This window comes from Schistocerca nitens, chromosome 4 (assembly GCF_023898315.1).
Source record: "Schistocerca nitens isolate TAMUIC-IGC-003100 chromosome 4, iqSchNite1.1, whole genome shotgun sequence".
In the NCBI taxonomy this organism is placed as follows: Eukaryota; Metazoa; Arthropoda; class Insecta; order Orthoptera; family Acrididae; genus Schistocerca; species Schistocerca nitens.
Window position 1 is genome coordinate 737,226,642 of NC_064617.1, and position 23,843 is coordinate 737,250,484.

General features: G+C 44.1%; 1 long non-coding RNA gene across 3 annotated transcripts in view; it reads right to left on the bottom strand.

Annotated features, from left to right (window-relative positions):
* The window catches only part of LOC126252998 (uncharacterized), a 124,943-nt gene that overhangs the window by 65,446 nt on the left and 35,654 nt on the right, over window positions 1-23,843 (bottom strand). The window contains exon 3 of one of the 3 annotated variants that reach the window (XR_007545881.1): window positions 14,292-14,418. The exons of the other annotated variants lie outside the window; for them this stretch is intronic. This is a non-coding gene — a long non-coding RNA (uncharacterized LOC126252998). Of the gene's footprint in view, window positions 1-14,291; window positions 14,419-23,843 lie in introns of those variants that run through there. 3 annotated transcript variants of the gene reach the window in all.

Below are 23,843 nucleotides of genomic sequence, written 5' to 3' on the forward strand. Positions count from 1 at the left end.
CTGCAGACACTGACGTATGTGTTTTGCCAACTACACTGACTTGCTTGCCAAAGAAACAATGCACAGAAAGAATACGTATGTCATAAAACTGCTTTCAGTTCAAGGTAAATGTCACCAGAGAAGAAATAAAGCATTTCTCTGCGTGCTGCACAATTATAAGTATTACTTTAGATGGGTTTAACTACCATGTCTGTAAACGCTGGTGATAAAGGCAGTTGCACTTTCACCAGGCATCTTGCAGTACATGTGGTCATCTGGGCGGTTACAGGGCACAGTAGTAATTTCTTCGCACTCTGCATATCTTATCAGAATAATCTTTCGTTCAATGTACCCTAAAACACAATAAACTATATTCTTCTGATAGTCACTGAGTTTTGATGACTCAAGAGCCTCAAATTAACTAATATTTTCTTTATGCTCAGAGTACTCACCACTTTGTCTCGTTTGGCAAATGAATTCACTAACACGAAAATAGATCACATTCTCAGTATTATCTACATCATCCTTATTGCTTGCGGTTACATTGTCCTCGAGTTACAGGACAGAATGAAACTGTAATGTTTCGGTTGTTCAAAAGAAAGATAAATCTGATGCAACTTTTGGTGTATTCCAAACAAATTGCCTTCTCTGGCCGGCCGGAGTAGCCGTGCGGTTCTAGGCGCTACAGTCTGGAGCCGAGCGACCGCTTCGGTCGCAGGTTCGAATCCTGCCTCGGGAATGGATGTGTGTGATGTCCTTAGGTTAGTTAGGTTTAATTAGTTCTAAGTTCTAGGCGACTGATGACCTCAGAAGTTAAGTCGCGTAGTGCTCAGAGCCATTTGAACCATTTTGCTTTCTCTGATTAATTTACAGTTGCAGATGGACAGGAACATTTGTATACCGGCTCCAGGTCGAAACAAGTACTTATCTTTTGTAAAATTATCGGTGAAAATAACGCATATATTTCTACCGAGTCCAGCATTCGCTTCGTTCTGCGTGCACCCATTGCTTTAGAATTTTTCTGCGCGATGAGGAAACCTGAAAAAGAGTTTACATACTTTTACAGCAATAATAGCGTTTATCGAACTGCGTTTTCCTTACATTAAATTAAAGTATACGTACCTTAACTTGTGCAACTGAATGGCACTTCCTGTCGTCCATCGATTGCTACATCCCCATGCAACACAAATTTTTGTTCATTTTCGTCAGCAAAATAAGACTAATTTACTCTAAAGTTGCAAGCAGAAATAGAAAAGACATCTTCTAATGTAACTCTCTAATATGACGGCTCCACCAGGGAATATCACGAATTTCCAGGCAAAGACGACTGTGACTAGTCTCTCCAGTTTAGTGATGAGCTCACTGGGTACCGCAGACGCTTCCAATGTGCTTAAGACATGTCTGAATTATATTGTAACAAATAAGCCCTCGGTCACAAATATTAAGTCAAGATTGATCTGGTTTCGACGCTACTATGAGCGTCGTCTTCAGAATTAGACTAACTGTACTAAAACATTAGGTATATAGTACATTAATAAAATTAAAGTTTGTACTGACTTGAAAAGGTGCAGTACTTACAAGTCACATATTAAAAAAGATCTCGGCTGCTAAAGGCGACGTCATGAACACTTGTCAGATGGCGAGCCGCTAAGGGCTGCTCGTACTGTGGACAGGGGTTGCAACAGAAGTCATCTGGATTGCAACCTCTGTCCACAGTACGAGCAGCCCTTAGCGGCTCGCCATCTGACAAGTGTTATGACGTCGCCTTTCCGGCCGTGATCTCTTTTAATATGTGACTTATAAGTACTGCATCTTTTCGAGTCAGTACAAACTTTAATTTTATTAATGTACTATATACCTAATGTTTTAGTACAGTTAGTCTAATTCTGAAGACGACGCTCATAGTAGCGTCGAAACCAGGTCAATCTTGACTTAATATTTGTGACCGAGGGCTTATTTGTTACAATATAATTCTGACACGGTCACTGAACCTTAGCAGCTATGTTCAAAGTTTTACAAGTCTGAATGATGAAAAACGATGTGGCAGCCATCGTTTTTTGAAGAGCCGCGAATTGCAGGATGTGGCCCTGCAATTCGAACACAGGGAGAGTCTAAGCGTTAGTGGAGGAAGGTAAAATCAGTTATGGATCAGCTGTCGACGTCTTTCAGGACATTCTGATCATGACAAAGATCGCCTTCCGCTGAGTCCTGCGACTGCTCACACCCATTCAAAATGGCCGCAGGACAGAGACACCAACGGAAATGTTGCAGCAGTGCCATGTCAGTCCAGATGACTTCTGTAGGCACATAGTCGCCACGAACGAGTGGTGGGTTTATGACTATGATCTCGGGTCAATGGAGCAGTACTGACCTCGGGTCAGTGGAAACGTGGATTCACCACCGCCGAAGAGGGCGACGTACCAGTCGCCATCAGGCAAGGGGAAACTGTTTTTTCGGTCTGCCAAAGTTTGGTGCTAATAGATTATGATTTAATGAAGCAAATCAGCAGAAGAGTAAACTACAGGTATCTCCTAAGGAGGTTACGGGAAGTCGTCACGACGAAGGCCCGTGGGAAGCCGTCCAAGAATTTTTCTTTTGCTCCATGACAACAGACTAACGTGCTGCTTCTTTAGGATATCATATTTTTCATCGTCGATGTATTCTCCTAACACGGCAATCAGTGACTTGGTTCTTTTCCTAATTAAGCTGCGGGCCTATGGGGTATCGTCTCAGTTGTGCGACTGGATTCGTGATTTCCTGTCAGGAAGGTCGCAGTTCGTAGTAATAGACGGCAAATCATCGAGTAAAACTGAAGTGATATCAGGTGTTCCCCAGGGAAGCGTCCTGGGACCTCTGCTGTTCCTGATCTATATAAATGACCTGGGTGACAATCTGAGCAGTTCTCTTAGGTTGTTCGCAGATGATGCTGTAATTTACCGTCTAGTATGGTCATCCGAAGACCAGTATCAGTTGCAAAGCGATTTAGAAAAGATTGTTGTATGGTGTGGCAGGTGGCAGTTGACGCTAAATGACGAAAAGTGTGAGGTGATCCACATGAGTTCCAAAAGAAATCCGTTGGAATTCGATTATTCGACAAATAGTACAATTCTCAAGGCTGTCAATTCAACTAAGTACCTGGGTGTTAAAATTACGAACAACTTCAGTTGGAAAGACCACATAGATAATATTGTGGGGAAGGCGAGTCAAAGGTTGCGTTTCATTGGCAGGACACTTAGAAGATGAAACAAGTCCACTAAAGAGACAGCTTACACTACACTCGTTCACCCTCTGTTAGAATATTGCTGCGCGGTGTCGGATCCTTACCAGGTGGGATTGGCGGAGGACATCGAAAGGGTGCAAAAAAGGGCAGCTCGTTTTGTGTTATAACGTAATAGGGGAGAGAGTGTGGCAGATATGATACGCGAGTTGGGATGGAAGTCATTACAGCAAAGACGTTTTTCGTCGCGGCGAGATCTATTTACGAAATTTCAGTCACCAACTTTCTCTTCCGAATGCGAAAATATTTTGTTGAGCCCAACCTACATAGGTAGAAATGATCATCAAAATAAAATAAGATAAATCAGAGCTCGAACAGAAAGGTTTAGGTGTTCGTTTTTCCCGCGCGCTGTTCGGGAGTGGAATGGTAGAGAGATAGTATGATTGTGGTTCGACGAACCCTCTGCCAAGCACTTAAATGTGAATTGCAGAGTAGTCATGTAGATGTAGGTGTAGATGAATAAGAATAAACCATCGCGTGACTGGCATTTCCGGAACGATGACAATGTAATTTTCTGGTGGAACGTGTTTGAACAATGAATATGTAGGCATTTACAAACAGGGTCTCTGGGAAGTTACCCAACGTCGGGAAAATTGTGTGGAATTGAAAGATGAATGTGTAGAGAAGGACTCACACTCACAATGTTTCAGGGTCACATTTACTTTTGGTGGTGATAATTAAAACTTGCTCTTAGTAGGAGTTAACTCAACACTTGGCTGTAGCAATGTGTTTAGTGAGAAAAAATGAGAAACCCATAAGGACAAACAGCAGTTGGCGGCTGAAGGCTGAATTGGAACAGCACTCATTCACTGTGATCAGTCGACTACAGAAATTCATTCGTGGTTGTAACTAACACACAATCGCACGATAACGTCGACTCATTATTGTCCGCGAAGATGATGAAAAATGCTCACATCGTCCAGAGGTTACATTTTCTGCCAAGATTAAAACAAATTTCTTTTTATTAGGCTATCATAATATTGTGTTTGAATTATTGTGGAAAATAATATCGTAAAACCACTTGGATGCTAGTAAGTTTGGCACCAAACCAACGGAACGAAATGCAAAGTATATTGAAAGGAGTGTTCTGATAAGCTGTCAAAGTGTAAGGTTCATTTCAGTTTATTATGCGTCTTTAAGTCAAACGAGGACCTTTATTTAGCATGTAACAGCTAATGTTTATTTTTACGCCATAATTATTATTCAATACTTATAATCACCAAATATTATTTTGTTTAAATAACACATAAACAGCTTTAATGATGTGTTGCAATGGTGTTCAGATATCTGTTGCTTGCATGTCTTATGTTCGAGTTCCTGACTGTGAATTCTTCACAAGTATGTATTATTTAAACCTATTTAACTTGACTCACACCATCAAACAGACCATCCATAATCACATTTTTAATCAATTCTGGTATCAAGTGTTAATGGATGTGATAATATGCCTGTCATCAAACCGCTACTGACAGGAAAAGACAAAGTGAGAAACAAATCAGTCTACCTCTCGTACACCAGAGTCTATTAAAAAAACCAACACTTTAGTATCCACACATAGCAATTCTTTTTCTATCAACATCGTATGGCACGGTATTTTGGGAGACCCCTTAGGATAGCCTCAGTCTCCTAATTGGAAACGTTCTCCAACCTTGACAGCGAGTGACCCCTTTCGTTCGCGAAAAGTGAGAACTGTGTCTTAAATGTATCTGTTGATTGGAGGTGACTGTAATGGATGTTTGGTGTTAAGTTGGTGTTATACGATGAGAGAAGGTCGTGGGTGAAATCCGGTGACGGAACATACCCCACTGTTCTCGAACAGCACCAAGGAAGCCGCCGAGCTTAAAATCCCCATTCGAAGGACGAATCGGCATCAAAGGTGTCAGAAGACTCACTCCATGAGACCCTGCTGAGAGGCTTGCAATTTGGTCCACGTTACTGGCGCGAAGTCCAGTGGTCAGGAACGATACCTTGCTACCGTCAGCCTTCCCCAAGCTGTTCAAATACTGGCAGTGAAACTTTCTTCCACAACTGGCATTCAAACCGGTTACCTCCGAATCGAGCGCCACCACTCAGGTGTGCGTTAGTGACCTAGGCTACAATACTATATCTCATCAAACTCTACCTATTTCTTTATGAACTGAGCCGTGGTAAAAAATTGCTGTTTTGAAGAGCGCGCCGCAGCGCGTAGTGTGAAGCAGTCGCCCTCCGTTCCCAGCGGTGGCGTCGCTGTGGCAATAATCGCAGCTTTGGTGTCTCCCTCTGGTGGGAAAGGTTGCCTGTTCACGTGCGCTATGAGCTCGCCAGTCGGTCAGTCGGGGTCAGTCTGGGTCAGTCTCTCGTCCCCAGCTTGCTAGTCTGTTTCTCGTCCGCATTTGTTAGGCAGTTAGTGTCTGTCTGTCGTTCGGAGTGCTAGTATATCTGTCGTTCGAATCAACCTTTAAAGCTGGCAAAATGAGAGTCTTTCCACTCCGACAGTAAGAGAACTCAGCGAGTGGTCGCCTGGTCGGGGCTTAGTTCCTGCATCTGAGTCTGCGCGTTTAGGCCGCCAGTCTGCTCGAGTTAACTCAGGCAATGGTCATTGGCGGTTGGATCGATCGGTTGGTCGCTCGCGCACTGAGACACAAGATGACTGGTCCGTCATGAGCGTCGGCGCATGTGAGGTCGCCACGTGAGTCCAGTGGGCCACGGCGTATAGCGAGGGGTAGTGACTTCGCGGTCGACACGAGAGCAACAGGAGTCATCCAACATCAGTCTGGCCGGTGTGAGCTGGCACGCCGTGAGACGGGAGATCGGTGCGCCTTCCTGCGTCCGTTGAAGCGGCTGGCAGCGGACGGTTCGGGAGAGCGATTTGGGGGTGCTGCGCCAGGTCTTCTCGAGAAATCGCAGTTTATTAGAAGTGATTGGTGATATGTTGTTTGATTTACTCTTGTTAAATTCTACTTGTTTTCTTGGTGAGGTCACCAGCCGTTTTGCTTTGGGGTCGTCCCACCATTCTTCTCCGTTTGCCCACCCGCGGGAAGGTGGTTGTTTATAAATTGGGTGGTCCGTTTTTCCCTTGTGGAGTAGGGGCGGGTTAGAGCAACCTGCGGTTCGGGTTGTTTGGTAATCTCCCTATCAATCTATCGTACGTTAGTAGCTGCCTCTGTCATGTTTGTCGGATTTTGTGTGTTAACGAATTTATTGCTTGGAGTGTAACGGCCTAATACCTGAAATATGTTTTGATCTTTGGAAACTTTGATATTATTGCCTATGATTTTGAGAGGCGGTATCTGTGTACTGTAGAGCATCTTAACTATTGTTTGGCCAACCTTGTAGAATTTTATATAATATTGCATTTCATGGGCTTTTATTTAAATGATCATTTTAGTATATAAAGTTGTCACCCTTTCACCGTAAGACTTTTCTTAGAGTTAAAATCAAGTTACACCTTCGGTGGCACGGTTAATATTTTAATTGTTAGTGTTTTGTACCACTTCCATCTTTCCTATGGGGGGGGGGGGGGGGTGCATAGTTTGTGTGTTTGTGTAAATTGTTAAAACTCTTAGTTTAAAGTAATTTGGTGTGTTGCAGATTTGCGCCAGTGTAGTCTTTCAGAGGCTGTTGTGAGCGGTCGTTAACTACGGCCGTGTCAAAAGGGAGCGGCAAGGTTTCTGCCCGAAAGCTCATACAGGCAAAACTTGTTTCTTTCTGCCACAGAATAAATTGTAACTTTGATATTTAGAGGGTGCTTTCTGATTATAATTTTTGTTGTGTCGATTCCCTAAGGTCTCGACACAATGAGTGGCTAGGTGCACGCGAAACTAACGCAGACGGGCGTAAATTCTGAAACAGGAGACTGGATGAAAACTATAAAGAAAAGAAGAGAGATTGTCATCTACTTAACTTTTAATGATGTTCTTCTTGTTGAAATACATCTCTGGCATAGTAGTAAGCAATTAGCAATGATACACATGGCGCCTTGCTAGGTAGTAGCGATGAACTAGCTGAAGGCTATTTAATCTGTCTCTCGGCACATGAGAGGAATACTTGGTAGGTCTAGTCGCAAGCTATGTCGTCCGTACAACTGGGCGAGGTCAAGTCCGTGTCTTGTGACCTGCCATGTGGTGGCGCTAGGTTTGCGAATACACAGTGGCGACACGCGGGTCCGACATGTACTACAGGACCGCGGCCGATTTAAGTTACCACCTAGCAAGTGTGGTGTCTAGCGGTGACACCACATTCCTCCCCCGCAAATCGGCGAACGGTCGTGAGATAAGGCTTCCGCCCGCCGTGGGGAGGACCCCATGTTGACGTATGCGATGAGGTGGGGAGCCTAACAACAGGCGAGGCTGTGCCACCCGCACCCGGCCATTCGGTCCGAGGGGAGCTAGGAAACGCCTGCAAACCTAGTCCAGGGTGCACGTCAACATGAGGTGTATGCGCACGTAATGATATAAGAGGAGCCGCGGGGTCGACCTCCATGTGGTCGGAGCACCCGACGGGCGAAGACGACATCTGGTCCGGAGCGGGCAAGAGGTCCATGGCAGAGGACGGCTGGTCACGGGAAGCAAGCGGCGGCGCGTGACCCAGGGAGGCGCGAGGCGGCTGCAGCGAAGCGTCCGCTGCTGGCGGCGCCGGCGGCGGCTGCGGCGGCGCGACGCCATGAGGCAAAATGGAAGGCATCGTCGGTAACACCTGGGGATGAGGCGAGCCAGTAGATGGGTCCCCAGGGCGCTGACCTGACGGCTCCGTCGCTGAAAGCAGACGGGGAGCGGCAGAACCCAGGCGACGACAGAGGCGCAGCTGATTGAGATGCCGACGCACCTCACCAGAGGCCCCCAAAACCAAATACATCGCGCGGCCGAGGCAGCGAAGAATGCGCCCTGCGAGCCAACGCCGTGAACCGCGATAGTTGCGATAATAGACAACGTCGCCAGGAGCAAAAGCAGGAGACTGCCGCAGCACAGGAACCTGATGCGGCGGATGCAGCAAAGACATCAGGGTGCGATGAGAACGACCATGAAGCAACTCAGCCGGCGAGCGACCATCGCGAGGCTGAGAGCGATATGAAGACAAAAAGAGCAACAAAGCGTCCTCCCGAGAATGCGACTCTTTCAACTTCAACATCTGTGACTTGAAAGTCCGGACCAATCGTTCAGCGGCACCGTTTGACTGAGGCGAAAACGGCGCGGATGTCAGATGTTGAATACCATTGGCCTGGCAGAATGACTGAAATTCTGCGGACATGAATTGTGGGCCATTGTCGGAAACAATAGTCTGCGGAAGACCTTCAATGCAAAAGATAGCAGACAAGGCTTGGATTGTGGCAGAAGACGTCGTGGAAGACATCCGGACAACAAAAGGAAAATTACTGAAAGCATCGACCACAACCAACCATCGAGCATTCCAGAATGGACCAGCAAAATCGATGTGCAAGCGTTGCCAAGGGGAAGTGGCTTTCGGCCATGCAATGAATTTCCGCGGCGGTGCGGATTGTTGTTCGGCACACGCCACGCAAGAGGAGCACATATTCGTAATCGCAGCATCGATTCCGAACCAAGTACAGTGCTGTCGAGCAAGTTGTTTCGTTCGCACTATACCCCAATGTCCTTGGTGAAGAAGCTTTAAGACAGAGGACTGTAACGAACGTGGGACCACGACTCGGGATTGATCATTATCGGAACGCAACAACAAAACACCACGTCGGACAAAAAGTCTCTCCTTGTGGGCAAAAAATCGGCGAACCAAAGGATCCTCGATCCGTGACTTTGACAAGGGCCATTGCGTAGCAACAAAACGCAAAACAGTAGCAAGGACAGGGTCAGCAGCTGTGGCAGTAGCTACACGACGAAAATCAATCGGAAACGATGCGACCACGTCATCGGCTTCCGAATCAATGAACATGCAAGCAAGTTCGGAAGAATCGAATGCTTTATCCTCAGCAACAGGCAAACGGGACAACGCATCAGCGTTGCCGTGCTTAGCAGTGGACCGATACAAGATATCGTAGCGGTACTGCGAGAGAAAAAGCGACCAGCGAATGAATTTCTGCGCTGTACGTGGAGGTACAGGCTTGGTCGGATGAAAAAGCGATGTCAACGGTTTGTGGTCCGTGATGATGGTAAAGTGACGACCATACAAGAAATCGTGAAACTTTGTTACACCAAACACAAGAGCCAAAGCTTCCTTCTCTATTTGTGAATAATTTCTTTGCGCAGATGAGAGCAATTTGGACGTAAAGGCAATAGGGCGATCATGCGAGCCATCCTTGTGCGCAAGCACAGCACCGATCCCGAAATCCGATGCATCTACCATCAACAAAAGGGGTTTTCGGGGATCGAATGGCGTAAGGCAAGTATTGGAAAGTAACGCCGATTTCAACTGGCGAAAGGCGCGTTCGCATTCCGTCGTCCAGACGAACGGAACACCTTTACGGCGTAAGCGATGAAGCGGAGCTGAAATGGAAGAAGCATTGCGCACAAATCGGTGATAATAATTTACCTTACCCAGCACACTCTGTAGCTGTTTTAAGTTCTGCGGTGACGGCAAGTCCTGAATGGCACGAAGGTGCTCTGGACTCGGATGTATTCCTTGGGCATTTATGACATGCCCCAGGTACGGTAAGTCACGAGCAAAAAACACACATTTGTCCTTCCTCAAGCGAAGACCATTCTGACGCAATACCTGAAATAATGTTCGGAGATTTTGCAAATGTTCTGCTTCTGTCTTTCCTGAGATTACAATATCGTCCAGAGAGTTCGCAGCAGTAGGGACCGACGCACAAATAGTTTGTAAATATTGCTGAAATAAAGCAGGGGCGGATGCACACCCGAATGGCAGTCTTTTGAAGCGATACAAGCCAAGATGCGTGTTTACCACCAAGACGCGCTGGGAGTCTTCGTCCACAGGTATCTGCAAGTACGCATCTGCTAGGTCCAATTTTGAAAAATATTTTCCCGGGCACAGTTTGTCAAAAAGATCTTCCGGGCGGGGCAAAGGAAAAGTGGCAGTCACAAGTTGTGGATTCACAGTTGCCTTGAAGTCCACGCAAAGTCTCAGTTTTCCGGAAGGTTTTGGCAAAATGACTAAGGGTGAGGCCCAGAGAGAAGCCTGCACACGTTCAATTACACCTTGAGATTCTAAATCGTGCAATGTTCTTGCGACCTCATCACGCAATGCGTGGGGAACATTGCGCGCTCTGAAAAATTGTGGTTGCGCGTTATCTTTCAGTTCCAAATGCGCTTCATAGTTCTTAGCGCAACCAAGGCCCGGTGCAAAAATGTCGGCAAATTCTTCACAAAGACGAGAAACACTGGCGGAAGGCACAGTCTGATTCACTGATAGGACCTGATTTACAATAGACAAATTAAACAATTGAAACAAATCTAATCCAAACAAGTTCACTGCACTAGAAGAACGAAGAACATAAAATGACACAAGTTTTGTCTGTCCCTTGTATGTGGCAAGAAGGCTGCACTGTCCTAACACAGGTATATGCTGTCCTGAGTAACTAGTTAACGTAACATTTGCGGCACGCAACGGCGGGGCGCCCAGTTGTTTGTACGTGTCGTGATTGAGCAATGAAACTGCAGCTCCGGTATCGAGCTGGAATGGTATCACTTTTCCTGCAAAGTCTAAGTCCACAAAAAGTTTATTGTCTTGTTGACGACAAGAGCGACTGTCTCGTGCAATTTGAACTGATACAGGTACAGAAGCACTTGCGACTTTACGGGATGTCCGGCGACGTCGACGCACACGTTGGGTGGGACGAACACAGTCACTGTTAGCTAAAGTGTCACTGGACGGGTGGGCATGAACTACATGAATGTCCATGGGTGAAGGTCCACGAGCCTGATTGTCCTGGGTTCGATTCCGGCGCGAAGCAAAAGGCCTGGAATTTGTGTGATTGTCTGATCTTAACTTTTTCCGGCAAACACTTTGTACATGTCCTTTCTTTTGACAGTAAAAGCAAATAGCTTGGCGTGACGGGCAATTTTCACGCGAATGTCTAGCAGCACACCGCGGGCAAGATTTCACTGCATTTGCTTGCTTACGCGGCGCACGTGGTTGCAAGCTAGGCGACCGCAGCGAAGTCGGGCGCGAGGGCCGCTTAGCGTCCCGTGCAGCGGGCCCGGCGGGCCGATTAACGTGACACACTGCTGGCGAAGTTTCAAATGATGCCTGAGCAAAGTCAAGTGTGTCTTGCCTGTCCAATATGTCTATCACTTGTTGCAGGGAGGGATTAACTAGCTTCAAAATCTGTTCCCTTATGCGAACATCAGAAACGTTCTGTGCAATTGCATCACGCACCATAGTATCTGAATATGGGAGGCCACATTCACAGGCAAACGCGCAGTCTCTAGTAAGTCCTTGCAAAGTTGCTACCCACTCCCTATTAGTCTGACCGGCCGTACGTTTTGTACGAAAAAACGTATACCGTTTTGCAACTACATTTACTGTTTCTTTGAAATAGGCATCTAAAGCCGACAAAATTTCCTCGTAGGTCAGAGTTGCTACGTCGCGTCGGGGAAACAATTTCACTATCACACGGTAGGTAGACACACCGACACAAGAAAGCAAAAACGGCTGCCGCTCTTTACCTTGAATTCCATAAGCAGTGAGGTGGAAGTTGAACTGATCGGCCCACTCAGTCCAGCTTTCGGTTGTGGCCTCAAAGGGCCTAAATGGCGGTGCGACAGCGTTGTGTGGCTGCGGTAGCGAAGAAGCGGCTGCCGCCGCATCGGTTTGCAGCGCACGTTGACCCTGGACGAGCTGTCCAAGGGCTTCCAATAACGCCTGCGTCTGCTGATTCTGCAAGCGAAAAAATTCGGACAGTACATCTGGAGAATGCTGCGAAGCCATGACACAAGCAAATTAGAGCAAGTATAACACAAAGACTGCAACGTGGGCGCGGCACCACTCCTCGGCGCCAAAATATTGTTGTGTCGATTCCCTAAGGTCTCGACACAATGAGTGGCTAGGTGCACGCGAAACTAACGCAGACGGGCGTAAATTCTGAAACAGGAGACTGGATGAAAACTATAAAGAAAAGAAGAGAGATTGTCATCTACTTAACTTTTAATGATGTTCTTCTTGTTGAAATACATCTCTGGCATAGTAGTAAGCAATTAGCAATGATACACATGGCGCCTTGCTAGGTAGTAGCGATGAACTAGCTGAAGGCTATTTAATCTGTCTCTCGGCACATGAGAGGAATACTTGGTAGGTCTAGTCGCAAGCTATGTCGTCCGTACAACTGGGCGAGGTCAAGTCCGTGTCTTGTGACCTGCCATGTGGTGGCGCTAGGTTTGCGAATACACAGTGGCGACACGCGGGTCCGACATGTACTACAGGACCGCGGCCGATTTAAGTTACCACCTAGCAAGTGTGGTGTCTAGCGGTGACACCACAATTTTAAATCTGTTTCTTTTAAAAAATGCTTTCAGGCACTATTAAATTGAATAAAATTCCCAATTGTTAAAAGGAATTTGGTTATGATTTCATCAGTTACTCCGTGGCAACTACTTCCATGCTTACATAGTGTGATTAAATGTGTTAATGTTCTTGATTAATCTCTAGTAAATAAAATAAATATTTAAGAATATTCTTTGAAAATAAATCACGGTTCATGAACGTTTATGATATTTCTTTTTGGTAACTTGTAAACTGAGAAAATCACTCGTTTGTGTTTGTCCACATCCACTGATGTAAGTCAGCACACGAACACTTTTTGAATGAATGTCCAGTAAAATAAGAACAATGATTTGACTTTCCTTGTTCTGTATCAAATCGAGGACATTTGTTTCATTTATTTTACAGAAAATTGAGATTACTCTGTGTATTTGAGGCTGTATCCGATGAAGTTCTTTGATTACTAGCTGGTGGTTCCGATAAACGTAGTCTATCTGGGAATATCCCAGTTTATCTTTCACTTCAACTGACTGACGCTGATAGCTCTTCTTGTGTACTTAAGAAGCTCACTATAATTTGTTGGTGCTTCATGAAACCTTCTTCATATAAACTTCTCGTACTGTGTTGCACTGTAGTTGCATCAATTGCATTTACATTTACATGGATACTCCTGGCAGAGTTGCTTCACAACTGTCTGTTTCGGAAAAATAAACAGTAAGCTAGCTGTGGTACAAACATTTTGAATATTTTTGCAAGAACCATTTCACATGATGAACTAAGTGCAAATAACGACGAATATGATGATACAGGGCGCGGAGCACCTCATCCCGCCCCCCTTCCCGTGTGAGACCTCAGTGCTATTTATTTAGATCCTCATTGATACAGGATGCTTCGTTTGGGGTCTATCATATTGCACCAAAAGACTGATGGTCTGAAGATGGCGAGTGAGAATTTTTTACGTTGTGTCGAGACAGCGCTGCCACTTAGCTGTTGTTAAACCGGGGAGATTTTCTCAGTGATGTTCGCCGAAAGAGCCTGGAATTTCGGTCGCAGATATGTTTCCCGTGTTATCCTCATTATTACATGATTGAGCTTGCTACCTAAATTAATGCTTACCTCCTCTACACCGCCCCTTTCAATAATGGTGGTATTCTTCATAATACTTTCTAGAGGGTGTAAACTGCCGAAATTGCTTTTCCGAGCACTTCTGTAATTAGATTGTTGAACCAGTATTCTGCATCTAATGAGTTCTTCTCCAGCCTTAGCATACGTCATTTGTGCATATTATTCACCTAAAGGATTTGCTACTATTCTTCGCCCTGTCCTTTGCAGCCTCCCCTTGCAAATATTTCAGCTGTACTGCCATACTGTTGCAGATAGATAGATAGATTTCGTGTGGACATGGGAACTCCGTGCAAAACTCATCGAAATTTCAGGCATAGTATTTTAAACAAAGAGAATTGAACATCTTTTTTATCACTTCATTAGGAAATAGGAACTACATACAAAAATGAAGCTATGGTACCCTTATTTCGGAGCGTCAATGCCAGGCTCTCGTTAAAATGAGCAAAAAATAGACAAAGGTTGAAAATTTTTTGTTTTGAGACAATGAAAAGACATACGAGGATCTGTTTCGGTATTATGAGGGATCATACTTTAAAGTTTATTTTAGATTTTCAATACAAAAAATGGCACCCTTAATCATGATATGATCAAGGGTATGGGAGTTTCAAATATGCAGACAGCGTGCAATGTAGCCCCTCGGGAGTGATCTGAAATCAAAAATGGGTAACATCAGTCCATACTACTTTAAATTTATGAAAGCTCATATCTAACCACAATGAAATGACCTTAAATTTAACGATATGGGGCTAACTCGAACTTTGAGTTCAATTTTTGTGGGTTTGTTTCACTCTTTATGGCTTTACAAAGAAAGTTAATATTAACAGTTTCGTATATTATTCGTATAAGCTACCAAGAAAAGAGTTTTCTTTTAGGGGGTCAAAGGTAGAAGTTAAAAGACTGAACAGTTTTTATTTTAAGCTCCACGCAGTTTTGAAAAATGGTTTCTCGAGAAAAACGTGTTTAAAGTTTAGGGAAAACTTTTATAATTATTATTTGTTCAATTTGCATAAAAACTACATGTTATTATATCTTTTTGATGTAACTGAACACAAATCTGAATCTAGATTTTCAAAATTCAATTTGGCTAATCTAATATGGCGCACCAAACATTATGTTTTGACCACTTTTGACCAAAATTTGACCTGAAAAGGTGGTTTCGTTACTTACGTTTAGTCTGCAATTGTAGGGCCGATATCAACCCTACCCTAACTAATTGTTCCTGTAGAACAATCCCTTCGTTCTTTTTGGGGAGAAAAGCCGATCTGGCTGAGGTGCACTTGCTTCGTTCGGCAGCCTGCACATGTTGTTCGTCAGCTTTTCCGGCGAATAAGTTTGAATGTATACTGCAATATAAATCATATTGTGGACGACACGACAAGTTTTCTACCTGAGCCGGGCGTCTCTGGCTGAGAGCATCCCACGGCGGCCGTAACACTACTTCCAACAACGGGCTGTAGGAATTTTAGCGCACGATAAAAAAAAAACCTTTCTGTCCCAACATGCTAGACACACACACCCTTCAAAACATGCAATAAAAAATCGAATTTTCCACCATTTTGAATGAGAACCTGGCTTTAATAAATGTAATATTCTGTGGTTCTTCACTTACAGCGTACTAGTTATTGTGTCTCTTAATTACATAGGTCCATTCACATTAACGTGACCATCGCCTGTATCCAACATCAGCTTGCAATAACCTCTCACATATGGCAGGTGGCAGCCCAAGTAGTTGAGGGTATATAAAGCGCATCTGGGAACATGGAAAACTGTGCAATCGTTATCCTAATGTGGAAACGGAGCGAACGGCTGCGGAGGCGTGTGCGGGCGAACTGACGTGCAATTGTTGAGCAACTGACTGCCCGTATCAACCAAGGGGCCACCAGAAGTTTTTCATCAACGGCTGATCAGTGAATGTTGCTCCATCTGGGACTCTGCAGCAGGCGCCTGGTTCATGCGCCCATGCTGACTGCTGTTCATCGACGACGGCTGGAATTTGGACGCCAGTGTCGCAACTGGACGTCCACTGGGTGGCGAGGTTGCTCTTTCAAGTAAATCACGTTTTATGCTCGATCGAACAGACGGCCGTTGGCATGTAAGGGATTTGGTTTAAGAGAATTTTCCTGACAGAGTACTAACATACTGCATCCAGCGCTTCTCAGGTTTTGTCACATCTCCTTGGATGGTCGGTGTATGGTAAGTGTGTCTTTTAGTATAGTGTTGGTTGATCATTAGTATACAGATTGAGTAGGAGAGGGCCGAGACATTACGTTGGGCAAGCCCATTTTTCTGCCGTCGCCATCGGCTCTTTCTGCCCTCCATCGTGACATACACTATTCTGTTTTGCAGCAGTTATTCAGTGATTTTTATAAGTTGGTAATCTTCAAGTGTGTCATAAGGTTTTGTCATGAACGACCTATGTTTCACTCCCTCGTATGTAAAACTTACGTTAACCGAGGCAGCTCATGTTACTAGTTTTTTTTTCATGTATTCCCTCTATATGTTCAAAAGAGAAACAAGATTTGGCTGGTGCAATAGTTGCCTGGTCAGAAACCGGCCTGTTGGCGGGTGAACTTGGTGTCCACGGTTTGCGTTGATGACGCAAGAGCTTTGTCAGACGATAGTTCTTCGGGGATTCTAGAAATTTCTCTGGTTTCAACAGTGTTACTTTGATTTTTTCACGTCTTTGGGATTTTATATTTACTGAGGCAGTGGTTGATATGAAGTCCAGGATCCATTGATTGGCTCCAGGGCGAAACTATTTTGATCTGTTCCCTATAAATGTCATCAAAGCCCTCTGCTTTTCCATTTTTCATTGAGTTTAGTTATAACAGAGTTCTTTAAAGACAAATGGTGCAACGAAGTTATCTGATTCTTTCTATAGACATCTACTGATTTTGGAATTCCGCTATGGTTTTTTGGATTTTCCATTTAGGAGGAGTTGGTGGGAAACTTGATTGGATGTTGCTTTTGGCTATTGTTTACCTTACGATAACACCTGAGGTCTTTGATTAAGTTCCAGGACATTTTTCTACTGTGTGTCATATCCATTCCTTCCAGTGTTCCAGTCAACTTCCTCTGCCTCGTCCCACTCAATATATCCATTGGTCCATCACAGCTCTTCATCAAAAGGGTCCTGCTTATTAGTTCTGCGTGTCTATTCAGGACGTCCTTTGATTCCATGTTACATATGAAATCGAGGTCTTTTCAGGACTGTAAGTTGCAGAAAGAAGAATTTATGGCACATTTTGACGGAAAGAAGGGATCGGGTTGATAGGACACTTCCTGAGGCATCACAGAATCGCCAATTTCGCAATGGCGAGAAGTGTCAGGGCTAAAGTCGTAAAGGGACGCCAAGAGATGAATAGAGCAAGCACGTCCTAACGGATGTAGATGGCAGGAGTCAGATCTGACGAGGCTTGCACAGGATAGACCATCGTAGATATTAAAAAAATGGCTCTGAGCACTATGCGACTTAACTTCTGAGGTCATCAGTCCCCTAGAACTTAGAACTACTTAAACCTAACTAACATAAGAACATCACACACATCCATGCCCGAGGCACGATTCGAACCTGCGACCGTAGCAGCAGCGCGGTTACAGACTGAAGCGCCTAGAACCGCTCGGCCACAGCGGCCGGCGCAACAATAATAAAAATAATCGATATGCACCTATCAAAAAAGTATTGCGGGATATCGTTCACAAGCCTTCTTTGTCAGTTATATTACGTCTCAAACTGTTTCAGACTACTTTTCTCTTGTCGCCACACGTCACTGCGCCGCCTTAACGCTGTAAATAAACTTGGAATGTGTCCATGATGGGGGTCACGCCGTTGAAAGTTATTAAAGCCTTGGCAGAAGCGACAGCTAGTAAAAACTGTGCGTTACAAAATTAAGATGCATTACATAAATATCGCGAGGAAAAAAATTATCCGTCGTCAGTCACCACGGAGTCAGCGAACGTGATCGACCATGACTCTTCTAACAAACACGCTACTAAAACCTATCACAAAGCGAAGTTTCCGCGTTTTAAGTATATGCACAACAGCATTTATGTCTCACCGTTCAGCATGAGCGACTCCAGATCTACATTTCTAATCTTTAAAATTACAGCATCTTGAAGACTGCATGTAACAAACGTCAAATTGCCATGAAATTTACTGCGTGCTTGCTATGATACGCAAATGATCATTTCATCGCAAGTACACAACGTGTGTAGAGGTAACATCAACTACACAGTTGGGGTAATATCATCTATAAAGATAATTACGCCCTAACGGCAACCATATCACAGGACTTCAGCATCTGTGTATAGGCCCCTTCGAGAAACTGGATCCTTTGTGACTGCGTATTACTGACTTTTACACTGTTGTGAAGGCATTTTCACAGAAAAAAAACGCAAATGGATAACAAACCGAATAAATCATAACTACGTTATTATTCTACAATGTGCCAGCGGGAAACCATGGGCTCCTTACTCAAAATAGAAAACATTCCTAAAGAACCTCTGAATTTTGTCAGTAGAGTTAAAGTTCACCCTGCATTGGGCCAAGTGCGAGAGCGGTTCTGGACGTTGGACAGCGCGGATCGCGTAACAGTTTGGAGACTGTCCCTGCACGATTGTTTCCGTACTCTGTTTCTGGAGATGATAAAGGACGCACGGATTTTGAATTTTCGGGTTCCTGTCGTTTAGGACACTGTGTAGCGTAGCGGCGGCTTGGAAATATTCCAAGTACTGGCAGAATTGAGGCTGTGGGGAGGGGTCGTGACTCGTGCTTGGGTAGTTCAGTAGGTTTGCCGGCACGGTAGCTCAGCGTGTTCGGTCAGAGGGATAACTACCCTCCGTAATAAAAAAAACTGAGTTAGTGGATGAAATGAAATGATCATATGGTATTGGTGGCCGGGAGGCCCCATGAGGGGGAGTTCGGCCGCCGTATTGCAAGTCCTCTTCAGTTGACGCCACATCGGCGACTTGCGAGTCAATGAAGTTAATGGATCAATGATGAACTTGAACAAACGTCATAGACCGTCCCACACGAATAGATACAACGAATATTAATTAACAAAATGAGATAAAAAAGTCGGTGGAGCATTTGCCAACGAAAGGCAACGGTCCTGAGTTCGACACTCGGTCCGGTACACAGTTTTAATCTCCCAGGAAGTTTCATATCAGCGCACACTCCGCTGCAGAGTGAAAATCTCACTCTAGTGATGCCATTGATTATGTGAACAGTGCGTGGTATCCACATGCTGGAAGCATGTAACTTTCAGCCGCCTGGAGTGGGCAAAAAATGTCTGATTGGCGGAAACGAACTAGGTAGGAGTAAAGTGCCGAGATTTCGACGCAGTTTAATGGTAGGGCCTTTGCAATTGGCAGAGAGAGATTCCACAAAATAAGAGGAATGCTCCTACTGGTCGGAAAGAGCTGTGACGTGGAGCACGAAAGGACCTAGGTGGGGGATAGTTTTGCTACGAGAAAGACACGACCGAAATGTTCGAACCACTCTCCTCTGAACTGTTGTCAAGTGCAGAATGGGGTGCATAATGCTCTGTACGACGCAGAGGAGAAATTTGTATGAACACTGCATTCACTGTGGCTGACATTCAGCTAGATATTAGCTGTGGCGTCATTAAGCTCCAACTGCGGAGAAACGAACCAGCCACTTAGTTAATTATTCTTGCGAGAACTGAGAGGGCATTGTAATATGCATGCTGTTCCAACCATGCGCGTGCATATCGCCATATTCCGAGACTAGGGATAAGTGAATGTTTTCTCGCCTCAAGAGAAACGTAGGAGAGTTCCTGCTGATAAAATCATCAAAGGTTTTGATTAGCCTTTATAGGAATTTCAGAGGACAAGAGCAGCCATGCAGACGACAGCTCATCGCAGCTAAGGTAACTACCGTGAGCAGAAGCGTAAATTGTTGGTTCACTAGCTTGCGACCTCTGTAAACTCGAGCAACCTTGGGTAATCTTTTGCTCAGCTTGTCACAAAACTAAACAAGCCCTATAGACTTGATTGTCATCCTAAATTATACCGAACTTAGAACCGGAATCAGATGATTCATTGTAGTATTGGCCAACTTCATGACATAATAGTAAGAATAATGTTGTAAAGAAACTTCTAGTTAAAATTTGATATTGTTGTGTTTAGAGTTATTTCTCTTACTCAGGACGAGATGCATTATCTTGACAACTGTCTTAACATCGTCACGCTGCAAACTGTATAAATTCGTGTACTTCTGTGAAAAAATTACCATTAAAAGCCAATTTGTGTACAGCTTAAAAACCGTTGTGCTCTGTCATAGCATAAGGGTCTACTTCTTACCCCTGTCATTTATTCTATAGACGTTAACGCACTCAAACAGTGTTTCTGCTGATCTCTGATGAAAGAGAAAAGGAGTGAAGTGTCAGACACTATCCATTTCCCCATTTCCTGTCCCAATCACAAATTGCGAATGGGAACAAAAATTTTGGTATAGCTCCATGTGGCAATTAATTTCTCTGAGTTTGTCATGATCATTTCACCTGTAGTACACCGACTTCTTGCAATGTACACTCTCGAAATTCCGAGAGCAAAATCTCTCAGTGTTGCACAAGCCCCCCCCCCCCCACCCCTACGCCCATTAAACCATCTTCAGAAGAAACGTGCAGCTCTTTGCTGATCGGCTTTGTGTTCTATTAATTCTACCTCTTAATTATCCTGACATATGAACAAACAGACTCATCGTGGTTCAACAACGAAATTCGGAAAATGCAGAGGAAGCAAAGGCTATTGCGCTCTCAGTTCAGTGGAGCGAACATACAAATGACGACAATAAATGGTTAGAGATGCATGCATCTGTAAAAATATCTATGCACGAAGCATACAACAACTGCCACTGTCATACCTTAGAAAAAGATGTGGCTGAGAACGTGAGATAATTCTGGTCGTATTTAAAATCGCTAAGCGAGTCCAAGGCTTCCATCGAATCACTCACTGACCAGTCTGGTGCGGTAGCAGAAGACAGCAAATGGAAAGCCGGAAGTCTTAAGTTTCTTTGTAAGGTGGCAGAATAAATGGTCAGATTCACACCTTACATGAGACCTTTACAAATCACAATGAGAAGGTGAAGATGACACCTAACATAAATCGACAGTTATGAGAACATTTGCCTATCAATATTTAATGCAAAAAGGGATGACAGTCAATCGACAGTAATTAACACACCATTTCTATACAATGCATGTCTTTGAGCAGAAGGTAGAACAGGGAACGCAAGTCGAGTCGCTTTTAGTTTTTAAAAGCCAGCGTAGCAAAACCGCGCTGTGGGAGTTATGCCAGCAACCACTTAAAGGGGTGGCAGGAAAGAGGACGGAGACCCTGGGCAAGGTGATTCAGGCTGGAGGGCCGCCTGTAGCGAGGGCATTGGTAGAAAGGCAGAGAAGAAGCTTTAGAAAACTGCATTTCGAAATTCCAACGGGATACGCACCAAAGCAAACGACGCATTTTCGTCAAGCAAGTGCGACACATGGAAAGGTCAATGTACTTTAGGCATCTAGAACGGACACAAAACGTCCAGATGGCGGAAATTCACTAGGTAGGAGAAAACTACTGAAGTTTCGACGCAGTTTGATAGAAGGGACATTGCGATTGGTAGAGGGTGTTTCTACAAAATAAGAGGAGTGCTCCTATTGGCCAAAAAAAGCCATGACATGAAAAAGGAACCCAAGTGGAGGGAGGCAGTTCTACCATGAGTAAAACAAGAGAGAAATTTTGTGGAGTAGGCTCTTCTCTGAACTGGCGTCAATTGCAGAATGGAGTGCTTAAAGCACCGTATGACGCAGAGAAGAAATTGGTGTGGACACTGCGTTCACAGCGGCTGCCCTCCAGCTAGATCTAGCTGTAGCAACGTTTAGCTCCAACTGTGGGGAAACGAACCAGCCAAATTAATGGCTCTGAGCACTATGGGACTTAACATCTGAGGTCATCAGTCCCCTAGAACTTAGAACTACCTAAACCTAACTAATCTAAGGACATCACACACATCCATGACTGAAGCAGGATTCGAACCTGCGACTGTAGCAGTCGATACTCGATACTGAAGCGCCTAGAACCGCTCGGCCACACCGGCCAGCCCAGCCAAATTAGTTAATTGTTCTTGTGCGAACTGAGGGCACTATAATATGCACGCTGCTCCAACCATGCGCGTGTATATTGCCACATAATAAGACTAGGGCTGAGCGCATGTTTTCTCGCATAACGGGAAACATAGGGAAAGTTTCTGCTGGAAAGTTCAGCAAAGGCCAGATTAGTTTTGCAGGAATTTCAATGGGAGAGAGCGGCCTTGCAGAGAGCAGCACGTCACAGCTTAAGGTAAATACCGCGTGCAGAGGCATAAACTATGTTGGTTCACCAGCTTGCAGAAGATAGAACAGGGAACGCAAGTCGAGTTGCTTTTAGTTTTTAAAAGCCTTGGGCAATCTTGTGCTCAAATTTGTCACTTGACTAATTATCCACCGTAGACTTGATTGTCATCCTAAATAGTACGGAACTTTGAACCGGAATCTGACGATTTTAGTAGTATTGACCAACATCATAACGTATGTGTAGGAGCAATTTTGTAAAGAAACGTCCAATTAAACTTTCATATTATTGTGCTTAGGATTAATGTAAAGAAACATCGAATTAAACTTTCATAATATTGTGCTTAAGATTAATGTTCTTTCAGAGAGTTAATACAGTATTTAACATTGTTGTGTATAAACTTATTTCACTTTTTTATGTTGGCAAGATGCCTTATCCATTGCGCTGTTTTTATGTTGGCGAGTTGAGAACTGTGTTAAAAGCTGTAATTTGGTGAGAAATATTGCGACATTAAATTTGCCACTTCAACTCACACTGTTGTTCTCAATTCAAGAATAAGCAAAAAATTAAACCCCCCTCTTATCTTATATCTTGTTTAAGAGATCGGTCACGCAGGAGACTTATTTCACTTTTTTATGTTGGCAAGATGCCTTATCCATTGCGCTGTTTTTATGTTGGCGAGTTGAGAACTGTGCTAAAAGCTGTAATTTGGTGAGAAATATTGCGACATTAAATTTGCCACTTCAACTCACACTGTTGTTCTCAATTCAAGAATAAGCAAAAAATCAAACCCCCCTCTTACCTTACATCTTGTTTAAGAGATCGGTCACGCAGGAGACTTATTTCACTTTTTTATGTTGGCAAGATGCCTTATCCATTGCGCTGTTTTTATGTTGGCGAGTTGAGAACTGTGTTAAAAGCTGTAATTTGGTGAGAAATATCGCGACATTAAATTTGCCACTTCAACTCACACTGTTGTTCTCAATTCAAGAATAAGCAAAAAATCAAACCCCCCTCTTACCTTACATCTTGTTTAAGAGATCGGTCACGCAGGAGACTTATTTCACTTTTTTATGTTGGCAAGATGCCTTATCCATTGCGCTGTTTTTATGTTGGCGAGTTGAGAACTGTGTTAAAAGCTGTAATTTGGTGAGAAATATTGCGACATTAAATTTGCCACTTCAACTCACACTGTTGTTCTCAATTCAAGAATAAGCAAAAAATTAAACCCCCCTCTTATCTTATATCTTGTTTAAGAGATCGGTCACGCAGGAGACTTATTTCACTTTTTTATGTTGGCAAGATGCCTTATCCATTGCGCTGTTTTTATGTTGGCGAGTTGAGAACTGTGCTAAAAGCTGTAATTTGGTGAGAAATATTGCGACATTAAATTTGCCACTTCAACTCACACTGTTGTTCTCAATTCAAGAATAAGCAAAAAATCAAACCCCCCTCTTACCTTACATCTTGTTTAAGAGATCGGTCACGCAGGAGACTTATTTCACTTTTTTATGTTGGCAAGATGCCTTATCCATTGCGCTGTTTTTATGTTGGCGAGTTGAGAACTGTGTTAAAAGCTGTAATTTGGTGAGAAATATCGCGACATTAAATTTGCCACTTCAACTCACACTGTTGTTCTCAATTCAAGAATAAGCAAAAAATCAAACCCCCCTCTTACCTTACATCTTGTTTAAGAGATCGGTCACGCAGGAGACTTATTTCACTTTTT